This window comes from Condylura cristata, unplaced genomic scaffold, assembly GCF_000260355.1.
Source record: "Condylura cristata isolate star-nosed mole 26May11 unplaced genomic scaffold, ConCri1.0 scaffold00016, whole genome shotgun sequence".
Lineage (NCBI taxonomy): Eukaryota > Metazoa > Chordata > Mammalia > Eulipotyphla > Talpidae > Condylura > Condylura cristata.
The window spans coordinates 22,923,657-22,931,018 of record NW_004567117.1 but is presented as its reverse complement, the minus strand read 5'-3'; the positions used below and the strand labels follow the sequence as shown (position 1 = coordinate 22,931,018).

The following is a 7,362-nucleotide window of genomic DNA, read 5'->3' as shown; positions in this document are numbered from 1 at the left end:
AAATGCCACACAATGTGGCAGCAATTTTTAGCTCTTCATAGTCTAGTATAACTTACTCAGATGACCCTTGGTAGAGGCAGGGACCCAAAGCGAGGGAACATAGAACAGGTAGGTTTTGACTGAAAGGAAGAGTAATAGGGTAGCCCCTGGTCTGAAAAGGACTTTCGAGAAAGGAAAGACTCTGCAGTCTAGTGAACAGCCCTGGATACTTGGGCAGTAAAGGAATCTAGGAGAGAGAAGTGATGAAACTATGCAGACAGATAAACCCTTCTGGGTCAAGTAGTAAAAATTCTTGCAAACCAACTTAAGCATTAATAGCATAAAATTAAATAATGAAACAAGATGGACTTCAATGGCTTAAGAAGCACACAAGCCTGAAGGTGCACTGGCCTCAGGCCTAGCTGGGTCTGCCTGGTTCCAATTGCTTCTGGTTTGGATGTAAAGACTGGCCAGCATTTCTATTCTCACATGACAAAAGCTCGGCATTCCAGCAGAACAATACCTCCTCTTTCTCCAACTGCTGGGGTGGACTCCGATTGGCTAGCATTAGATCACTGCCCCACTTTAATTAAGCACTGGGCACTGACTGGCCATGACCAGATCACATGCTTTACCTAGAGCTCAGTTAGGTGGACAGGTGCAACTTTCAATCAGGAAACTAATTCAGCCCTGGCAGTGCCATCAGCCCCCACCCCCCGCCCTCCCATACACACACACACCTGGTCTCCACAGGCCTTGTACAGGGGATGTTGCATTGCTGAGGCAGTCCTTGGAGGCCAGCCCCCCATTAGCAGCACCTCTGCCATCAGGACTGCCTGGCGCTGTTCCCAGAAATGCCACAGTAATGGGCTCCAGATGCTCCAGGGCCTTGGGTCTCTTACAAGGGCACAAACTGCTCCAGGGAGCCCAGGGCCCTCCCAGCTCTCAGTAAGGCAGTTCCTCCAGAAAGGAACTGTCAAAAAAAGAAAGAAAAAAAAAAGCCATCCAAGTAGCGTTATTTGTTTAATTGTCTGTTGTTTGCTGACTTTCCCCGCTGGTGTAAATATTAGCTCTCTGAGGTCAAAGACTAAATGTTTCCTTTCTTGCTGAACTCCCAGCACAGAGAATGAATGGTACCTGACCCCAGGTATAGCTCAGCAAACGTTTAAGTTGGCACCCTGAAGCATGAAGGGGCCCCAGGCTGTCCTCTGAATTTCACCCTTAGTCAGATGGTCTCCAGGCCAGCTCAACCCAGCTGTGTACAGACACTCACTTCCCCCTGGGTCACCTGAGCACAACAGAGGCACATACAGCTCTCACCCCTCCAGGTCCCAGCTACAGGGACCCTGAACTCCCTTTATCCCACCAGGAATTACTCACACTTTGCAGACATAAAGTTATGCAGCTCTGCTCACATGCCTTGTCCCTGTTGGAGGGGAGAGCTGAGGGCTGCTCCAGGCCAGGTATTCAGAGCCTCGGCGGTCCAGGTCACTGGGCGTCTGAGTGGGGCAGTAGGACATCAAGGGAGCGCCAGGAGCATCTGGGAGCTTGCATGAAAGAAATCCTGCAGGTGGGAGAGGGATGTTGCAGAACAGGAAAGAAAGAGGGGAGATGGCCCATGGAAGCTGGTGCTCCCCTCTCCCAGGCCTCTCATCCCCGTCTCGGAGAAGTGAGAGCTGGGTGAGGGGAGGTTGCTGTCGTCTGCCTCGCTGCACAGACACCTGTAATCATGGGCTCCATCAAACTCACTCTCCTTGCGTGGAAGCTGCTCACCACAGAGAGAACCTCAACTCCAGACGGGAGTTGCCTAGCAACTTAGAGTCCTGAAAAGAAAGCAGAAGAGCCAGACAGGAAAGGGCAGAGGCAAACAGGCTTGGTGGAAGAAGCAGATCATCAGGAGCAACAGCCTGCAAGGAACTGGAAACCCTGGGCAGCTTCTCAAGCCCGGAGGCCCTCTCCATCCCAGCCTCCCATTGTCCTCTCACTCTGTAGGACTTTCTACCAGTAGAGATATTTCCCCTGAATATTTCCTGAAACCACTCACCTCCCTTGAAATGTAAATGCAGGAGGTAGGCTGTCACACCTCAGTGTGGGAGGAATGTATCAGGCCTTCTTGGAAAGGGGAAAAGGGCAAACGTGGAACTACAGTCTGAGCCTTCTCGGGCAAACGTGGAACTACAGTCTGAGCCTTCTCGTCCATCGGTGCCTTCCACCGTCTTGTCCAATTCAGTCCATGGCAGTCTTCCCCCTTCCTGAGTCTGTCCACAGGTACAGAACAAAGATGTGAAGTTTGGGTGTTTGACAGCCATTTGTGAGACACTCAGTGAGCTGCTTACCTCATGGCACCTCAGTCCTATTTAAAATCAGGTTGCCGTCAAAGTTTGACAATATAATGTATTTGAGAGAACCTGGCATGATGTTTGGCGCTTAGCACACATTGATGCTAGTTCCTGAAGACATAATGCAACAGACACTGGGATCCCAGGGGGTCTCTGTGGTCCTCCTACATTGGCGCAAGCAACCAGACCCTAATTTTGGAGGTGAAATTCAGCTCTAAGATTAGAGAAAGCACTAGCATCCAATTTCAGAGCTGGGAAATTCAGTCCTTGCTCCTGGGGAATGCTTCTACCATCAAGGCAAAACCCTGATATCTCGAAGAGTCAGAGAACAACAGGAAGTGGCACAATGTCCTGCTCCTGAATTAACCAGATTGTCCACCATCTTCCTTTTTCCAGGCCCTTGAGGGGATTCTTTCATCGGGTTACCTTTACTGGACCATTTTGCTAAACCTGTGTCAGTACTTCTAGTTCAATCTACAAATCATCATGGCAGCAGGGCCGAGAAGTTGTGTGGAATTTGGTTTGCCATTCTTCAGCTGGTGATAGACCACTAGACAAAATTTACAGGTGAATCCTTGGGCCACAGTTTAAAAAATTAGGGTTTGAGGAGCAGATGGATTTACCTTATGAACTAGAAATCTTGTGTTTTTCTATCCAGTCAGCCATTCTATACTTACTAAGTTAGACAGTAAAGGATACATAGGAAAGAAGAAAATGGCCCATACTTGAGTCTTCTCAAGTAACAGGACAATGAACTACCATCATCCAAACTCTGATAGTCTCCTCTTGCCTGGACAGAAGTGACAGGAGAAGAGAAGGAGGTGGAGGCTAGATAGCAGGTCAGAAGCTCCTAGGCAGAGAAAATTTTTGAAGCTCTCCATCTCCACCCAAGCTAGTGAGAACCAAAATATGAAGGTAATTTGACTTTTTGAAATTTCCTTTCTATACCCAATCAACCCTCAGAAAATGGTACACCAAGGATGGAAGAAAAGTGAAAGACAAGCCAACATTCCAAAGTTTGGAGAATGCTGGAGCTGCTAGAGATTAGACAGGAGAGGAGAGAAGAGGGCCAAACAGGCCCAGCATTGCTTCTACTCCCTGTTGGCATCTGACAATCACATGCCCCAGCTTGGCCTGGAATCTTCATTCACTGTTCTCAAACCTCTGTGCACATGCAAGTGTACGCACGTGTGTGCTGAGGGACGACCCCTGTGTGTGCTTGCCAGGGGGCAAAAGGGCACCACAACACAGGCAGCTGAGTCTGAACTGCATGTGTGTGTGCAAACCCATGTAGATTCATGATGGGAAGCACCCTGATATTTAAAACTGCATATTAAGTAATCAGGCTGACATTAAAGAACTGCTTTGAAAGCCACTAGTTCCTGAAATATTTAGAAATGCCCAGCAATTTTGTTTCTTGAGAGTTCTTTGCACAGGACAGGCGTGTGCAGACCAGTTGTCTGAGATCAGAGTTGTCCAGAGATGATCAGGCTTCCCCACTGTTGTTGTGGTCATATTTCATATGTATATCAGATAGGCTGGTCACCTCTGCAGCGGGTGACCCACTCTCGGGGCAAGACTTAAGCCCTGAGTGTCAGCAGTTTGGTCTCTGTCTGACATCTGATGCTGCAGGGAAGCTCTGGCAGGGAAGGATCCCTGTGTGCTGCCTCTCTCTGCTCCTCACTCCTGTCCCGCCAGACTTCTCATTACCCCTGGGGTCTGACCTCTCATTCCCACTCCTGACCTTTGTCTCTTCTCCCGCTCACCTCCTCAAGCCTTTCGCATCCTGCCTTGGGTGGCTGCCCAGTCAAACTGGCCCTCCCTAACCCCTGCCTGTGCTGCACATGCCAGTCTCCCCTCAAAACTGTGCAAACACCCCATGGGCACGATAGTCTGTCTGGAAATTGCTTCTCCCTTAGTTTTGTCTCTCCAACTGAGGCAGGAGATTATTGCAGATGTGTGCTTCCCTCCTTGACACCTCCTGCCCCGCTCCCATTCTCAGCTTGGGTTAGGCCAGACTGATAATAAAACCCGTTTCCTCAGCACTAACTGCAGCAACCCTGCTGGAAGATCCGCCATTGTGTGGCTCGCAGTTTGTGTGAGCGGAGGACCTTAGTGTTTCCATGAAGCTACTTGCTGTGAATCGTGTAGCTTTGAGGAAAGCAGGGAAAGGCTGACTAACCTCACATTGCAGACGAGGACAGCCAGGTTCAGAGAGATTCACAATTTATTCTAAGGTCCTAGTGGTCAGCTTCTTGGCCTCTATGGCCGATGGCCAGTAACGCTACAGAAACTCTCCATGCACTCAGCTGAGCAAGCCCAGACTGAATTCCCCAAGCCAGCTTCACCCTCTGGGCTGGGGTTTCTCTAATGTCTCTGCCTTCCTGCATATCCTGGCCCCAAGGGAGAACTGCTAGCTAAAGCCATGGCATAAAGCACTGAGAGGCTGTGTTCTCTGCTGAATCTCTGAGATCTGCTATGAGGATGCCAGCTTTGACCAAAGCAAAGATAACAGAATTAAAGTCTGCTAAAAGCAAGGTTAATGTCATTTGATGAGAAGTGAATCTGGGGTCTGCATTGATTGGGTCCTTGCAGGAAAATAAAACAATAACCATCCTTTAAGTACTATAACCCAAGCCTCCCAAGTCCAACTGGAAAAAGGATCTATTTGTGGAAAGCAACTTCTGCCTAGGTTCTGGAACCTGCCTCTGACATTCATCTTTGCCTTAGCCATCCAGATATTCCTCCCAAGATTCTGACCAAAAGAGGACACTGCTCCCCCCTTAGCTCTCTGCCCTATGTCCTTAGGACAGAAAGGGTCACACCCTGGCACTTGAGACATCCAAGGCAAGACTAGATCACCAAGCAAAATGATTAAACAGAAGTATGCCAGGAGGGGAGTGAGAGGAACATAAAGTGAAGAGGTATGGACCTCCAGAAGATTGCCCTGCTTCCAGTTGGAGCGGTCTCTGCTTGGCTGATGCCATCCCAGCCTCCTCCAATCTGCACTGAATCCTGGTGGCTCAGTTTTCAAGAGCACTGCTTAGATGACCCCGGAAAATGATGATTTACAGACCAGCTCAGGTAGACCTGGGACCCCGGCACCTGTCACCACAGTCCTGGCTGTGTGGAAACTCCTCTTATGTGCAAGTGCATCTACCCAGGAACCGAAAGCAGTGCCAGCCTCAACAGTATTACCAACCTCCGATGAAGGTGAAGCCAGTGACATGCACCAGCAAGACTCATCCTGTTCTTGCCTCCCCCTGATACCTCTCTTCTTATTCAAGACTGAAAGTGAAGATACTCGGTGAAGATACTTAGTTTACAGCCTGTTAAATTGGGTTAACTGACCATCTGTTGGTAAAATTTGCCCCACGGCCTATTACATGCACCATGAACATAGAAGCAGTATTGCCCTTGTGAAATATGTAATAGCTAGAAAGATCTCTTATCCATTAGCAAAAACTTAACTAACCATGATTTAAACAAGGAATACCCCCAAGACAACAATGGAGGGCTTTTTATCTTCGAGTTTAGAAATCTTCCAGTTAATTTCCATAGGCGACGCTGACTGCAACATGGTAAAAGGGGAGTGAATCTATTGCCCCTGAAGCCCAGCGCTAGCTGTCACTACTGAGCTGTGAGAGCCTTAAAGGGGCAGCCTCCTGCCCACCTGGGCCTCAGTTTCCCCTGGCTTCATATTTTAATGGTGAGGTACAAACTGTTGCTCTTTCAGAGTACTTGGGGTTCTGGCCTCCTAGTTTGTAGTAATCTACCTTCAGCATCCCCACGAGGCCCATAGCCTGTTTCCACTTTTGGGAACCTGGTACTCCCTCCTTATAAACATCTCAGGTTGTTTCAGAGTTCTTCCTCCTAAGAGTGGACAGTTTACCCTCCCTAAATTCTACCTGCAAAATGACACTAAATGGATGAACAGATATCAGTCACTCAGGATTTAAGTTGAAGCTTGAGCTTGTCAAGCTGGAGGAGTGGACAAGTAGTTCAGGCAGAAGCAGAGAGTTCAATGGAGTCTTCAGTAATCAGCAATACTGGATGTGCAGAGAGCAGGAGTGGAACAGGACAAAACAGTGCAAAAATAGGAGAGAGTTAAAGGAACGGCCAATGTCTGGCTTACAGGAGAGTCTTAAGAAAAGAGGAGCTCACTTCTTTTGTTGCCCTGTTAGTCTCCAGAAGATCAGATCTAATTGATAAAACATTTATAATCGTAATATTAAATATCTAGTATTTGTTCAGTACTTACTATGTGGGAAGCACTTCATACTATTTCATTCAAATGGTGTACCCACATCCTGAAGGAAGAACCAAAGGGTGCCTATTTTACAGATAAGGAAATGAGGCACATGGAGAATTAGTTGCATAAATGTCCATGTTCTGCCTACAAAATTATATGATTTTTTTTTTTTAAATTTCCTTTCTGTTGGCACTAAAGGCATATGGAGATTTAGGATGAAATGTCTTCAGCAGATCTCCTACTTCCTTGCGAAATGAATCAAGCACCCCTCCTCCAGTGTTTTCAAGTGCATGCTGGTTGTTGCCAGGCAAGTTCAAGGGAGAGGAGCATTGAACGAAATCAATGGAAAGTTGTGGACAAACAGACATGGACACCTAGGAAGATGTCCACAGGACAGCTCCCACTGGTCTCTGCTCTCATGTCAGCCTCACTTCTGATAGGGTGGGGGAGAACCTGGGGCTATAGCTTATCTCAAAGGCTCTACATGAACCAAAGGAGGCCGCCCTCAGTCCACTGCTGATCTCTGCTCCAGGAAGAAGCTTTGAAGGAATGAAACACACACAAAAGAGAGAGAGAAAGAAAGGGAAGAAACACCCAAACAAACATTCTCCAACCGAAAAAGACTCAGGAAACCCTGAGAAATGAGCCTACCAAGTTAAGAAAGTCTAGGGCCCTCCCTAGTGGTGCAGGAGGTTAAAGAACAGCATTAGAATCGAAAGCCTCTTCTGCACAAGTTCCATCTCCACCAGCCCCAGAGGAGATCCACATGGCGCGGCAGACCTCTCCTGGCCC

At 48.1% G+C, this 7,362-nt stretch overlaps 1 long non-coding RNA gene across 1 annotated transcript; it reads right to left on the bottom strand.

Annotated features, from left to right (window-relative positions):
* Positions 1-909: 909 nt before the first annotated feature.
* On the bottom strand, positions 910-2,089 carry LOC105853716. Its single transcript, XR_001145501.1, has 3 exons — positions 2,024-2,089; positions 1,360-1,543; positions 910-952 (listed from the first exon to the last, which is right to left on the bottom strand). It is a non-coding gene; the product is annotated as an uncharacterized LOC105853716 (long non-coding RNA).
* Positions 2,090-7,362: the final 5,273 nt, after the last annotated feature.